The 15,683-nt window shown below is 44.2% G+C and overlaps 1 protein-coding gene across 1 annotated transcript in view; it reads right to left on the bottom strand.

Moving 5' to 3' along the window:
- RTTN (rotatin) overlaps window positions 1-15,683 on the bottom strand; it is a 110,932-nt gene that overhangs the window by 94,588 nt on the left and 661 nt on the right. The gene's annotated exons all lie outside the window — the stretch shown is intronic.

The following is a 15,683-nucleotide window of genomic DNA, read 5'->3' as shown; positions in this document are numbered from 1 at the left end:
GAGAGAACAGCTTCCCTCATATGCTTGTACAGTACAGTAGCTCACTCTGTTGTTTGCCTTTGCTTGTCTGGGTCCAGTTTAAGGTGCTTGCGATGGTTTTTAAAGCTCTAAATGGCTTGCAACACAAATACCTAAAGGAGCACCTTTCCCCATGCCAGCATACTTGTTGCCTTAAGAACTTCTGAAGAGCTCCTGCTCCAAGTACTTCTTTGTTCAAGGTACACTATGTGTTCACAAGAGAGGGCCCCAACTCTGGAATGCCCTCCCCAAAGTGGCATGTCTGGTGCTGACATTGTGTGGCGAGGCCCTGGGCCCCACAGTCCCCTCAGACATAAACACACAGACACAAATATATTGGGTTAATTGGGGATAAATTAGGCCACAACTTTTAGGGACGTGGGTGGCGCTGTGGTCTAGGGCTTGCCGAACGGAAGGTCGGCAGTTGGAATCCCACGATGGGGTGAGCTCCTGTTGCTCGGTCCCAGCTCCTGCCAACCTAGCAGTTAGAAAGCACACCCAAAAGTGCAAGTAGATAAATAGGTACCTCTCCGGCGGGAAGGTAAACAGCATTTCCGTGCGCTGCTCTGGTTTTGCCAGAAGCCCCTTAGTCATGCTGGCCACATGACCCAGAAAAACTGTCTGCAGACAAATGCTAGCTCCCTCTGCCAGTAAAGCGAGATGAGCGCCACAACCCCAGAGTCATCCACAACTGGACTTAACTGTCAGAGGTCCTTTACGTTTACCTTAACCTGGGCCACATCTTTTTTGGTTACAGATGTGAGCGGTTTGACTTAGGCATTTGGGTGAAGCCAGACTATATCCTGACTCCTGCCCATCTGCAGGAAGTCTCTGAAGAGTCAACCACTGATAGGGGGGAGCCGTATGATATACATCAGGCACGTCCAACAGGTAGATCATGATCTACTGGTAGATCACTGGACGTCTGTGGTAGATCACTGGTAGCTCAACAACTTTCACCTGAACCCCCCAAAAGAGGGTAGATCACTGCCAGTTTTTAACTCTGTGAATAGATCGCAGCCTCTTGGGAGTTGGCCACCCCTGATATACATAAATTAAGAGCACCCCCAGGGTCACCGATGGGGTCGTGGCATGGCCTTAGCCAATGCCCAGGCTTTGGACAGGATCCACACACCTAGATCCCTTTAATGGGATACCCTTAACGAGGAAGGGCAGGCAGAGGCTACAACCTCCCCTCCCATAAACAAGGCTTACCCCGTGCCTAACCTTACAAAGTTGTGACGATTGCTACAAGGTAAGTGAAAGCCAAATGGCTGGTGCCAATTTGCCAAGTGGAAAAATTCCTACCTGGCCCCAACAACCAGGAGACCGACATTGGTCCATAGCAAAGTCAAGCAAAACATAAAAAGAGGGTGGGTAGGCTGGGGTATCCGACAAGAAATCAAATGGAGGTTGCCCCCCAGCCACGCCACAGTTTAAACAGCATCGGCCACACACCCCGGCTAACCCGATTTGTCAGCCGGGGGGCCTGACGCAGCTGGAAGTCCTAATGATGTGGGTGGTATCCCTCCGCCTACTGCTGGGTCACGGGGAGGTCCCGGATGCACTCCCACAATGTCACCCCCCAGGAAAGGGGAGTGGTCTTACCAGGTCATGGGCACCTAATGAAGACCTTCCTATTTCCTCAGACCCTTTAGAATTGAGATGATTTCTTGAATTAAGCTCTCTTCTGTTTTTAGGGTCTGTGTTTTTAGTTTCATTTCATTAAGGATTTTTGTTGGTTTCAAACTGTATTTATATGATGCGTGGATTAATTTTATAAACACTTTTGTACATGGCCATGCAAGCTCCTGGTCAAGAGTGGTTAAGAACCATTTTAAATAAATGAATTAATAAACAACCAGGAATGTAAAATGAACCACCTGATTCAACAGCCTTCACAATATGTCTCTGAACCCTTAGATATCCATTAAAGCCACTAGATAGATTTCAGTTAAGCATTGCATTTAATTATTCGAAGTAAATAGAGAAAATGCCAATGAATATGTCCTAAAGTAATGGTAAACTGATCTTGCAGTACTATAGCTGAACTAACACTTCCCTATGTATTTATGATCCATTCCACCCTTATACTGTAGATGGTTTTCAAAAGCCTTGCTCTTTTTTTTCTATTTCAAGCTAAAGTAATATTTCTTTGCAAGACCCCTTTAAGCTTTGAAAATCATTTTTTGTGTGCTGGCTTGCACATAAATAAATCATGCACACATCATAGGCAGTAGACGATGGTTCTCTTCAACCCTATTCTTCATTACTTCAATGCTACAGTACCTATCTTGAATAGCAAAACATGCTAATGCCCAACTGAAGATGCCTAGCTATTTCAATACAAGCCGGAAAATGGATGTTCAGTGAGTTATTGTCTAAACAGCTTCCTCTGAAGAGTTAAGTCTCACATTGCCAATTGCTCTCTGCATAATGAGCTTTACTGGAATAACTTTTCTTTCTTTGCATATTTCATGCTCACTAAAAAATCTCTTTGATCCAATTCTAATATGATCCTTCAGCTGCAGGGTTCTTTTTTGAGACAAGGTAATGGTCACATTAAAAACATATGGGTTAAATATTAGTGAGTTTAAGAAGAACATTATTCTTTGGAAAATAAACATGGAATTGGAATCTTAAAAATAATAATTGTATGTGAACTGTATGAAATTTTTTGGCCAGGAGAGAGACATATGAAGGACATCCTGAGTGGGATGGTTCTCAAAAGTTCAGGAGGCCTCCCTAATTCAAGGAAAAAATAATCTCCAAATGGAAGTATAACAAGAAAGAAAAAAATACGGTAGTTTGGCCAACAGCAATTCTCATGCTGAATTTCATATCCCTGGATTGAGGGACCATACCCATGGAATTATTAATTTGAGATTTTTTTCCTCATAATTCCTGATAAAACCCAGTAACACAAATGGGTAAGCATATTGTCATAGTTGAAAGTGTAAGACTCTAAGCATACTTCCTTGGAAATCACTCAGAATTTTGCAAGATTGGGGTATGCGGGGAGGGGAGAGGACAATTACAATTACAGTACAAACTAAACTTTCATTCCCAATTTAATAAGAAAATAGTGAAATGAACTCTAGGAGAATATTACAAAGCTGAACAGTCTCAAAAGTACCACAATCTTGGCTTCTGGCAAAGCTCTTTGCTTAAACCGAATATAGCTCTGGTTTCCCAGTATGGATGGCTGCTTTTACCTTACCATGGGCACATGTACCCTGCCATGCCAAGGAGAACAGGCATGTATCGCAAGTTAATAAACTTGTGCCTATGAGTCAATAGTTTCTCTGTGGTGTTCCTTTTCACACAGAAATGTTTTCCTTTAGTATAGAGTTACCAGACGTCCCAATTTCCCGGGGAGAGTCCCCGGATTTGCGAATAAGTCCCTGGACAAATTCCATCCCCAGAATGTCCCCAGATTTCATCTAATGTCCCTGGGAAACGCAGCAGCGGCAGTCTCAGCATCCCGGAGCAGTTGCCTCTGGCTAGCTTCAGGAGCTGCTCAGAAGTCCCCATATGATGGTGGTGCAGGTGCTATAAGATTCAGCTTCCGGGCTGCCTCCACCTTCCCCATGGGCGTAGGCAGGGGGGGCAGGAGGGGGCAGCTGCCCCCCCTAGAAGCAAAAAAATTAATGTATTTTACAGACCATAACCAGCACTTTTCCCCTCCAAAAACTGAAGTGGAAAGGGCTTTGCTTTAGCAAGAGCAGCTAAGTCTCCGCTTGCTGGGGGGGGGGGACACAGCAGTAACAAAAACACATCAAATAAATAAAGCAAAGTGGCTACCAGTAGTTAAGCAGTTAAGACAATGGAGCATATATCCCCAGGCAAGATTCGATAGCTGACCATTTCACCCTATTGTTCTTAAGTGGGAGTTGTTAATGAGCATTCAGGAGCATTAAGAGTTCTATTGGCGATTTAATGAGGGTGCAGACTCAGAGGATTCAATTTGACTAAGGTGGCTCTGCAAGGCTAAAAAGAAGTGAATAAGGAAGGGGGGAGGCTGTAGCTTTGACAGACACAGTGATGTTTATAAAAAGCATTGGTGTTCCAGTCTGCCCCTCCTCCTGCATCTGTATACTGTAAATCAGGGGTGGCCACCTCCCAAGAGACTCTGATCTACTCAGAGTTTAAAACTGGGGGTGATCTACCCCCTTTTGGGGGGTTCAGGTCAAAGCTGTTGAGTTTTTTTTTAAAAGGAAGGGAAGCCCTGTTGCGATGCATATGGTATGGTAATATATCAATAGAATCGTAGAATTGTAGTCGGAAGGGACCACAAGGGTCATCTAGTCCAACTCGCTGCAATGCAGGATTTTTTCCCTAAGGTGGGGCTTGAACCATGGTTGAAATATTATGCTGATATGCAGCAACGCCTCGGAGCCGTCGTGGCTGCGGCCATGCCTTGCCCCGCCCTCGCCCGCCCTTCCATCCCCTCTCGCCTGCCTGACCCTCCTGTCCTCTTGCTGCAGAGTTCCAGCATCACAGCGTCATCCAGAGACACCCACAAATATGAGTTATCTCTCTCTCCATTTCTTCCTTCCTTCCCTCCCTCTTCCATCCTTAATAAAATACGGGGGGGCAGATAAGCCCCACATAGAAAGCCCATCAACATGGGGGGATGACTCTTTCAAATACGGTATTTACCAGTAATTGGGGGGGGGCACCTAGGCCTCTAGGAGTTGGATGCTATGCCTAGGAGTAGGACAATTCAAGAAAGCAGACTGATGCATATGCTATGGTAATATATCAATAGAATCATAGAATTGTAGTCGGAAGGGACCACAAGGGTCATCTAGTCCAACCCCCTGCAATGCAGGATTTGGTTGAAATATTATGCTGATATGCAGCAACGCCTCGGAGCCGTCGTGGCTGCGGCCGTGCCTTGCCTCGCCCTCGTCCGCCCTGTCATCCCCTCTCGCCTGCCCGACCCTCCCGTCCTCTCCAGCCAAGCAGGGTAGCCGCCAACGCTACCAGCCCCAGAAGCACAAGGTGGCCGCTGCTGCCACCGCCACGATGTCATCAGGCCCGCTGGCCCTTTAGCCCCGCCCACTTTGTGGCCCCTCCCCTCCGTGCCTTGGCCCCGCCCCTGAACGACCATGGCTTGGCCCCCTAGTTTTGATCCTGTCTACGCCCCTGACCTTCCCTGACCCCAGCAACTAAGCTGTGAAGGGAGGCTTAATGCTGCCTATTGGAGCATCCTCCCAACTCCTATTTGCATGCAAGCAGGAGCGGGCAGGGATCTCTCACCTGTGAAGGGAGGCTTCATGCTGCCTATCAGAGCTTGCGTGCAAGCAGGAGGGGGCAGGGATCTCTCAGTTAGGCAACAAGAAGCCTCCCTTCCCAGTTGAGGGATCCCGCCCCCTCCTGCTTGCACGCAAGTAGGAATGGGATTGGGGCTGCTCCGATGGGAAGGGAGGCATTGTGCTGCCTGAGATATCCCTGCCCCCTCCTGCTTGCACGCAAGTAGGAGTTGGGATTGGGGCTGCTCTGATGGGAAGGGAGGCATTGTGCTGCCCAAGCCTCACTGCCTTCTCTGCCTTCCATGCCTGACCCACCGCGCACCGCTTCCCCACCACCACCACCACCAAAGAACCAACAACTCAGGGGCTGCCCAGGCTCATGGAGAAAGGAGATAGAAGCCTTGGAGGAAGGGGAAACGTGGCGGTTGAGGTCAAGGCAGCAGCTGCCCCTCTGCCACTGCCATCGCTGCAGCATCAAGGTCCCGAACATGTAGTAATTAATTCATTAATGTGTCCCCGGATTCATTGAAAAAAATCTGGTACCCTTACTTTAGTAGCGGACAATGCCGGCTTTATCTTTGGAGAGGCTATGTAGGAAAGTCTCACACTACATTGCCACATGCCAGGTTCTTCTGTGAATCTAAAATTACGGGTATGAACTAAATGTAGATAGTTGATTGTGATGCTTTATTAAGCTGCTTTAAAGAAGTCATCATTCCAAACATTTTGCCCACCCTCTCATGCTACAACAGTGAAGTATCATATGCAAATGAAGCTTTGATACGAAACAGTTCTCTTGAGAGCTTGTAAAAAAAAAATTTCCCCATATAAACAGAGTATGATGCCAATGCATTTATTAACTTCATCTAGCAATTTGCATATGTAGGCATGCTTTTCAGAGAAACTCCATTCACAGTTTATGTTGAATGCCCTCCGCACCTCCACGAATCGACACTCTAAATACAACAGAAAAGGCAGCAGCTGGATAATGCAGGCAGGGGAGCAATAAAACAATGGCATCTGGCAGAATCAGGAATGAACATTGCACATTGGTTGCTTAGCCACTGCCCAAGCATACTGAGATTTAAGGGCTGACTCAACATGTTACGTCTAAGGTAGCATATTCCATGAAGGGATGAGAAATCTGTGGCCACCCAAGTGTTGGACTACAACTGCCATAATTTCACTATTGGCCATACTGGTAAATCCAAGAAAATCTGGAGAACCACTACTGCCCTCTGGATTGTATCACTTAATATTTAATGCAGGGAGTTGCAAGTTTCTGTCCCTGTTGAAATATGTCTTGTTACTTGGCCCAATTCTCCAGTCTGTTAAGGTTGGCACCAATACAGCTTCTTGCCAAGGGCACAAGGGACCCTAGGTATGCCTCTGCCTGGCAGCAGACAACCTTTCTCTAAGCAGCATGGAGTTAAAAGTCACAAGGTCAGCCCTACTTGAAACACATTGTTTTTAGTCAATCTTCAGGTTAAGAAGGTGAAGATGGTGTGGTATAGATTATTTCATTCCAGAAAAAGATGCGCCAGTTTCTCCTTTGAAAAATATTATATTCTTGCCATTTTGTGGGCTCTCCATTGCGGCATTTATCATTATTGACCCAAAGATGGTATTGCCATCTTTTTGACTCAGTTTTGAAATAAAAATGTGTGGTAACAAAAACATTCATTTCTGGATTTGCAGGCATTACCCAGACATATTTTGCTTAGTATATGCACATCTCATTTATGAAAGGCCAGCCTTTTCCCTAAGGCATCCTGTACAATTCCAAATTCTATGCTTAAGTTTACAGCACTACTACCGTGTTTCCCCTTTTTTAAGACACCGTCTTATAACTTTTTTCCCTCAAAAAAACACACAGTGGCTTATTTTCAGGGGGTGTCTTTTTTTTAAAAAAAAAGTGCTGGTACAACTGGGACCCACTGGCTCAGGATGCTCGGTGCTCTCTTCTGCACATTGCTGGGCGCGTTGTTGGCGCTGCCAGTTCCGAGCGCCTGCAGGGTGGGGTGGGGGTGGCAGTGCTTTAAACCCCCAACCCTGTAGAAAGCAATGGAAGTTATGGACTGTAACAATCCTTAAGAGGCGCAGGTCTTAAAAAACCCCTGGTATCACCCTTGAAGCACAGCCTTCCAAAGTCAGGGGGGAATAGGTCTGTTTAGACAAAGGAAAGGATCGGGGGTGATTCTGTGCCCTGGGACCCACAGAACTACTTTAAAAATCCCAACCTGGGGGGGGGGGTCAAATAGTGAAGCCCCATAGCCCTGTAGCAACAGAAGGCACATTCTGAAGCACCCGAGCTGTTCGGTTCCATAAAAAATCCAGGAATTGTAAAATTAACAACAATAATGGGGGGGCACTCTATCCAAAGAGTTAAGAAGGAATGGGAAAGTGTTGAGTTATATATGGAAAAATATGGAAAGGAAAGTTAGTTAAAGATAAAAAATAAATAATTATCGCAAGGGAAAAAATAACATCATAAAGGGTAATAATATTAAATATAAAATAGACAACACAACAGAAAAAGCAAGTATATGACTAAATGAGATCGCACAGGAGTGAGGGAAGTGGGGAGAGAGGGAGGGGGGTAAGGAATGGAAGGAGGCAATGGTTGGAGGAGGGTATAGGGGGATGAATTAAAGGAAAATTAAGACTGAGAAGCGCATGGTTTTTGTTTTTTAAAGATGCAAAGGCTTGCAATCAGCCAAAGTATAGAGCCCAACTTCTAGGAGACTGCGATCTACTTGCGGATTTATAAACTGGAGGTGATCTACCCCCGTTATATTGGTGTTCAGGTCAGAGTTGTTTTTAGAGAGAGGAAATATCCCATTTTTGAGGTTAAAGTAAAAGTTCCTGACCTTTTTTTTATAATGAGGAAATGCTGCTAAAACTCCGTTCTTCATTCCACGAAGGGGAGAGGGGGCGGGGCCGGGTGCTCAAAGACAAAAGAAATGGAAAAGGAGATAGCGATCAAATCCAGCCTCGCATTCATGCAGCCGTCGGGAGAGGCAGGGGCTGCAGCCGAGTGCTGCTTCACAAACAAACGGGGGAAAGTGCTTAGAACCCAGAGAATCCAGCTGAAAAACACGAAGCAGCAACAGCAATTGCACACACACCATCCCAAGCCAGCACAGTAACCAAGTCCCAAAAGCAAGAAAGGACTCAGCAAACACTGCTGCGGCCGGCGTTGCTGCTGCTGACTCGGGGAGCTCAGTGATCTCTTCCGCACAGCGCCTATCACTATGGCTTATTTTCGGGGTACGGTTTATATTTCTCAAATGCTTAGAAATGCTGCTATGGCTTATTTTATGACTACGCCTTAAAAAGGGGGAAACACGGTAGCTCTGGGATTAAGTATCAAAATTGAGGCTGCATGTGAAGGAGTGGATATTACCAATTGCTGACACCACTCTGTTGGGAAAGGGGATGCAACACAATTGAATACTCAATCATTTGAAAGAACCTTCCTATTAAATTGGCTTTTATGCATTTCTTTGCCAGCATTCTTTGGGCATTCGACTTTTCTCAGCTTGATACTGGTATTACCTTATACTTTATTCCCAGTGTTGTAAAGATATATTTATCAGTGTCCCAGAAAACAATGGAAAGAGAGAATGAAGGACTTTTGTTCACAATATCTAGAGCATCACGTGGAACACTTGCTATAACAATGAAGAAAATTATTACTTGATCAGTTCAGTGTAGTGGAAATCAGAGATCTGAATTGCCAGATGAAACAGTCTGAAATTGAAAAATGTGAGCTGTGTTTATTCTGTGTCTGGGACTTAAAAGATACTAGTTACATTGCCATCTTCACCAAAGAATTCCTATATGACTTGAAATAAATCATCTGGCTTCTTTTGGTAAAATCCATATCTACTTAATTCAATAGAATGCATTTCATTTTCATTAAGGCTCCGTCTCCAACCCAGTTCTCAAAAAATATATTTTAAAAAATGGCAGTACAGTACATAATATACATGCATATTGCATATATATCATATCAGTGCAACACAGATCTTTGAGGGATTTTGTAATATGATATCAGTCCATATCCAGCAGCCTACTCACTGCAAAACTAACAAGCAAAAACCTGATGCATAAAAACAGATATGAGGTGTCTGGGAGGAGGGGGAAAAGTGGAAGAGCCAGCAGGATAAGTCCTTTCTTTCTTTCTTTCTTTCTTTCTTTCTTTCTTTCTTTCTTTCTTTCTTTCTTTCTTTCTTTCTTTCTTCAAATAGTAATGCAAGTGGTGAAGCAAGGATAGCAATGAGTTGCTGAGGCCTCTTCACTCACAAAGTGCCCCTCTTCACTTCCAAAACCAACTACTGTATATAAAGCTAGGAGTCAGGAATTCTATCTGTTCAATATGTATATATTGGTAGGAAACTTGGTTAAAGGAAGAAGCTGAATAATTTCTGTATTATGAATCATGGGCTGTACTTGCTTCATAGTGCTATGGGTTAGTGGGAGAACAGGGACCCCCCAGATCCCTGAGTGGCAGAATTCCCCCTCTAGATTCTTGGGTGCTGGGGTTTAATCAGAGCGGACAGGCTGAGTTTGTTTTATTGCCAGACAGAGGGGCAGAGGGAGATGCAAGCCCTGCCATTAACCTATTTCAAATGCTGTCTACAAGTAACTGAGGGGCAGGGAGGTTGCCTGGGCAACACAAAGCATCTCTCTCTCTCTCTCTCTCTCTCTCTCTCTCTCTCTCTCTCTCTCTCTCTCTCTCACACACACACACACACACACACACACACACACACAGTCTTTTTACACAGGGTGAGGGGGGGGTGTTGACAAGGTGTTCTGTGAACAAGGAGAAGAAGTGGGAAAAACTCCATTTAGCATAGGCTGGAGGTGGCTGAGCGCCATGTCTGAGGAGCAACGAGGGACATTTGGGGTTTAATGTTTTGCATCCCCTCCACAGAAGGCTTTAGGTGTAAATATGTTTAAAGTAAACCATATTTCTTAGAGACAGTAGCCTCTGCTGTGACTTGATTTCCCAATGGAAACACAACCCTGTGAGCACCTGGAGCCTCCTGGAAGCTTGCTACTGCTTGGCGGAGATTTTGAGTGGTGTGTCACAACATTCATTACAGAGTAGGTGATTGGCAGGGCTGGCTCTACCATTTGGCACCATGAGATGACTGCCTCAGGCGGCAGATGTAGAGGTGGCAGCAGTTCCCTGGCTGTTCCTTCCGAGACCCCTGGCTGTACACTTCTGCTGGAGGATGCCATATGCTCTGTGTCCTGCACTAGCCTGCTGCCCTCAGGTGCAGTACAGAATGCTACCCTGGGCTCCTTTAGAAGGAATGGTGGGAAGGAAATCTAAATAATCTTGTTGCCAGTGTTAGGATTCAACGTCCAGCCCGGTTGGTTTCTGTTTATGGAATGAGGGTGAAGATACCATCTTGCCCTTCACTTCAAAAAGCAAAATGCCTTGCACCAGCCCTGATGATGAGTGGCAGCAGTTCTGCTTTTCAGCAGACCAAGCTGATGAATACTTTTCTGTCTATGTTGGTTGATAACTCACAAGGAAAAATTCACTAACACAGAGGATTAAATATTTACTTGTCCAATGGATAATGCCTTAATCCTGAATAAGCAGCTTTCTGAGGACACCTAGTAAAAATGCTTTACTTTATCAAATACAGTAATTAATTTTCAGGATTTGTGTTCTAAACTTGTCTATGAGATAACCTAGCACTTTCCTCAGTCAATAAGGGTCAAATATTGTTGTGTTTGCTAAATATTTTAAAGTACAAAGAGCCAAGGGAATAACATTTCTCCTTTCTGAGAGCTTTAAGTGAGTGCATTGTATCCAGCTAAGTCATTGTCAGGGTAGACCTGATGAAATCAATGTACTGGATTATGACTCAGTTGAATTCAATTCATTGTTTTACAATGGCAGACGGAACGTTTATAACATTTAGTATTTAATAGATTTATATATTGCTTTCTATTAGAATCGTCATAGCAGGTTGGTATGACCCCCCCCCCTTACCTACACCACCTGTAGGTCAGCTAAGATGCAGGTGATTCAGGAAAAAAGTAGCACATGACTGGAAAGTAGTGGGAATATTGCTGAGGGGGTTGGGCTTTTTAAACAAAATGGAACACAGCCTTGGAGAAATGGATGATGTGACAGTGATGCCAAAAAGGTAAACATGTCCCTCGCGTGCAAAACTGGAGTTCAAAATGTTCAAGGAAGTATTTTGTTAAAATATTGCATGAACATTCTTTGTATTTCCAAGTAAGTGTCTGGAAAATTAGACAAGTATCCTAATAAAATCAGTGCTCCTTTACTACCATTGAGGAACTTTTAATTGCTTCTTCTGTCATTATGCATAAGTGTAATATAGCAGCAAATTGTCTAATTATTTAAAAACGAGTCAGAGAACATAAAAATGTTATAACGGCAGAGGGTAACAAATGCAATTTCCAACCCATACACAGCATAAATGGGAAAAAATGAGAATTTGAGGCTAATTAAGATCAGCATACATTGCTTTGAGGACCAAATCTACTAGATTTAAAATTTTATTACACGAAATTAAGACAATAATAACCAGTGTTAATGTTGCTTCTGAAAAATAATGGTATGACTGTGATATCTGTGGAATATGATACATATCTGTATGAAAAGTAAAGAGTTTAAGCAGTAGACTTTGACTATATTGTTAATTTGAGGAAGCCATAAAAATCTGTATTAAGGGGCTTGTATTGCTGGCAGATAGTCTCCTACTAAGGCTCATTGCTTCAGGACATACCAGATCTGTATTTCAAGGCTACAAAGGCTTGATGGAGACCTGTTGACAGCAGATTATGTGGAAAACTATTCCCAAGAACAGATCCCTCGTGGCTTTTGCCATGAAATCATTCTACATTGTATAGCAGAAAAAAATGTTATGCAAATTGACCATCATGTTCATTATGTAGGCACATGTGCAGAGATAGAGTTATTTAAAGTATTATCACCCTGTTCCCCAGTGGAAAAGACCACCACAGGGGCTTGCATAAGACTGATAAAAAACAGTAATAAGTAAGGCAATTCCTGCTCGCAACTTACAGTCTGAAAGACACTGCACAAAAGACACAACACATGCCTCGATCTAGCAGAAAATATTCATTTAAAAAGTCAAATCAAGTTAGTATGAATTTAAAAAAAGCCTGCTTGAAGAAATGGGTAGGAGAAAAGACCCCCAAGAATTCTGAATACCTTCAAACTATAAATATATTTCTTGCAGAATATCCAACACTTCATTTTTTGACTGAAAACACTGCAAAAATATTCTGCAACCTGCACTTCATCCTGCCTCTTGTTCCCACATATTTATCTTCGTAAGAAAGTACTAACTTTACTGGAGTACACCTTGATGTATTAATCTCTCTTTTCTGTATTATGTCCTTTATTCCCCCCCCCCCCGTTATCTCCCCCTTCCTTCTTTGCTACCAAGTATAAGAATTCTCTTTGTCTAAATGTAGCCTCAAGTGGTCAATGCTACTTCAGTCCTGGATTTTAATAAAATTAAAACAAAATTCACATCACATTCCAAACATTCCACTTTAATCCTGACACTCTAATCCCATTGCCCCCCCCCCCCGGTTGCAGAAGCCCAAAGGATGCCATCCTTCAAAAGAGGGCTGAGACACTTAATCTCAAGTTTATGGGTTCAAACTCCACATGGGGCAAAAGACTCCTGCACTGCAGGGGGCTGGACTAGATGACCCTCATGGTCCCTTCTAACTTTACAATTCTATGAAACCCATGAGAAAGAACCAAAGCCTGTACCAGGAGTGGATAATCTGTTTTGGGACTCATTATCTCATGGGCAACCTATTTTTTGGGGGGTGGGGCACATTCCAGTACAGTGGAATCTTGGTTCTCGAACTTAATCCGTTCCGGGAGTCCGTTCAACTCCCGAAACTGTTCAAAAACCAAGACACAGCTTCCAATTGGCTGCAGGAGCTTCCTGCACTCAATTAGAAGCCATGGAAGCCGTCGGATGTTCAGCTTCCGAAAAACATTTGCAAACCGGAACACTTCTGGGTTTGCGGCGTTCGGGAGCCCATTTGTTCGGGAGCCAAGCCATTTGGGAACCAAGGTACCGCTGTAGCATGGTGGAACAACTGTTGTGGCTCTTACCAGTGTACAGTAAAAACTAAAGGTTTCTACATACAGCCACACCACACAGATACATCTCTCTATCTAGCCTCATCCAGGAAGAGAAAAGGTATTGCCACAGTTCAAGGATATATTCCAGCCAGGCAAAAGCACTGGAGGGCACAGAGCAGGACCATTGAAGAGTGTAGCCTGGGGATAGGAGGCCTTGATGGGGATGACGTCTGGCCCATGGACCAGATATAGAGCTTTGCCATTCCCTGCGAAAAGTCTACTGATGAGGTAGAAGGCAAATGAATAAATATGAGCCTGGGAACATGGTGTTATGAGATCCCTGCTTGTGTAATTGATGAGTTCTGACACGTGGTTTGATGACTGGGGTTTTGGGGGTGGGGGTGAAGCTTGCTGTAATTCCCATATGTTGTAAAATTAAAGTGGAACCACAGCATCTGTGTGCATGCCACACACAACAGAGCCGACAATTTCAGTGACCGAAAACATGACTTTCCATTTCTAGCATTTTCCAGCAGGTCCCAATTTAAGATTCAATATTAAAAGCAGTTGAAACTGACCTGATGGACCTGACTTGCTTCTCAATATAATGTCTCCTTCGACAACAGGCCCGATGCCATAGCTCAGAGGTAGAACACGTACTTTGAATGCAGTAGGTGACAGGTTCAATGCCTGGCATCTCCAGCTAAATGGATCAGGTTGCAAATGATGCAAAATACTTTCCCTGCAAGCTGCTGACAAAGTGCTAGATGTAGAAATTGCATGTCCCATATCAGATAGTTGCCTGTGTTCCTTACCCTCACCTCCAAAGTCAAACTCCATCCCCATGTCCTACTTCTTTCTTAACAGTGGTGACCTGGTCCACACCCTCAAAGTTCAACTTTCATTATCACATGTATTCACTTCCCCTTCTTGTCTGCTCAGTCAGACATGATGTGGCCCCACACAGATTCACTATTTTGTGAGAGGGGTTCAAGCACTTACTGAAAATTTAGCACTCTGTTACTATGGTGCAACAAATCAACTTTAAAACAAACAAAAAAACCCACAGACTTTTAGCAGTTAGGAAAGTCAGACATGCATTGAGAAGTATGGGCTGAACAACTGATTAATGGGAAGGTTTATCAACACCGCACAAGCAAATCAGGCTGAAAGCTTGTTGCTGTATAACCAACCTGCAAACAGATCAGAACTCCATAAAGCCCAGTCATGGCCTAAAGTGGATAGGCAAACAGGCAAACTAAGGCCTGGGGCCAGATCCGGCCCTATCACCTTCTAAATCTGGCCCACGGATGGTCCGAGATTCAGCGTGTTTTTACATGAGTAGAATGTGTGCTTTTATTTAAAATGCATCTCTGGGTTATTTGTGGGGCATAGGAACTCGTTCATCCCCCCCCCTCAAAATATAGTCCGGCCCCCTGCTGAAAAAGTGTGCTGACCCTTGGCCTAAACTCTGCCTAAGCTTTATGCAAACAGATCTGGTTGTCTGAAGGAGTCCCTGGTCTACACATGCATTACTACCCTGATGAGGTAAAATATGCTACCGTAGTTCAGACTAGTGTGTGTGTGTGTGTTTGTACCTTTTTTGAATACTGACCTACACAAACATATTCCAGCAAGTAAAAAGCTAGCATACCAGGAGAAAGGTATTTTGCCACCTCTGTTTTAAACATCCATGAGTTATTTACAATATTTAGGAATACATTCATCACTGTGATACTCCAGCCCCTCTGAGACCTTGGACCAGTTAATAGTTCTGACTTGGTGAAACCTCAACATGCAACCATCTCATTATGTTGTGTGTGAGACCAGGCGCGTAATTTCACCCACCACAAGAATCTTGGGAACTGTACTGTAGTTTGTTAAGAGCGTTAGGAATTTTAGCTCTCTGGGTGGTAAACCAGAATTTCCAACATTCCCCAGTGGGAAAATAATATGCTTTAAATTGATGGTACATATGAAGCTTTAGAATTGGAAACTGCCCAGAATGGCTGGGGCAACCCAGTTGGGTGGGGTACAAATAATAATTTAGCAGCAGCAGCAGCATCCCGCAATAATATCCCTTCCCAGGACACTTGCTAAAACAAAACAAAAGCCAGTCAAATCTTCAGCCAAGAGAAAAAAGTTGCAACGACAGGCCCCCCCCCCCACCAGTTCGGTGCCCAAAACTCTCCTGTCCCCAGCTCCACGTGTCTGCTCCCCGACTTCCTGCAAGCGTCCCCCACCCGCGGCCGTCTGGCTACCTACGGGCATTTTGT

The sequence above is a fragment of the Zootoca vivipara genome, chromosome 8 (assembly GCF_965207765.1).
Source record: "Zootoca vivipara chromosome 8, rZooViv2.hap1.1, whole genome shotgun sequence".
Classification (NCBI taxonomy): Eukaryota; Metazoa; Chordata; class Lepidosauria; order Squamata; family Lacertidae; genus Zootoca; species Zootoca vivipara.
Note: the sequence above shows the minus strand (reverse complement) of the source record. Positions and strands in the feature narration are given on the sequence as shown.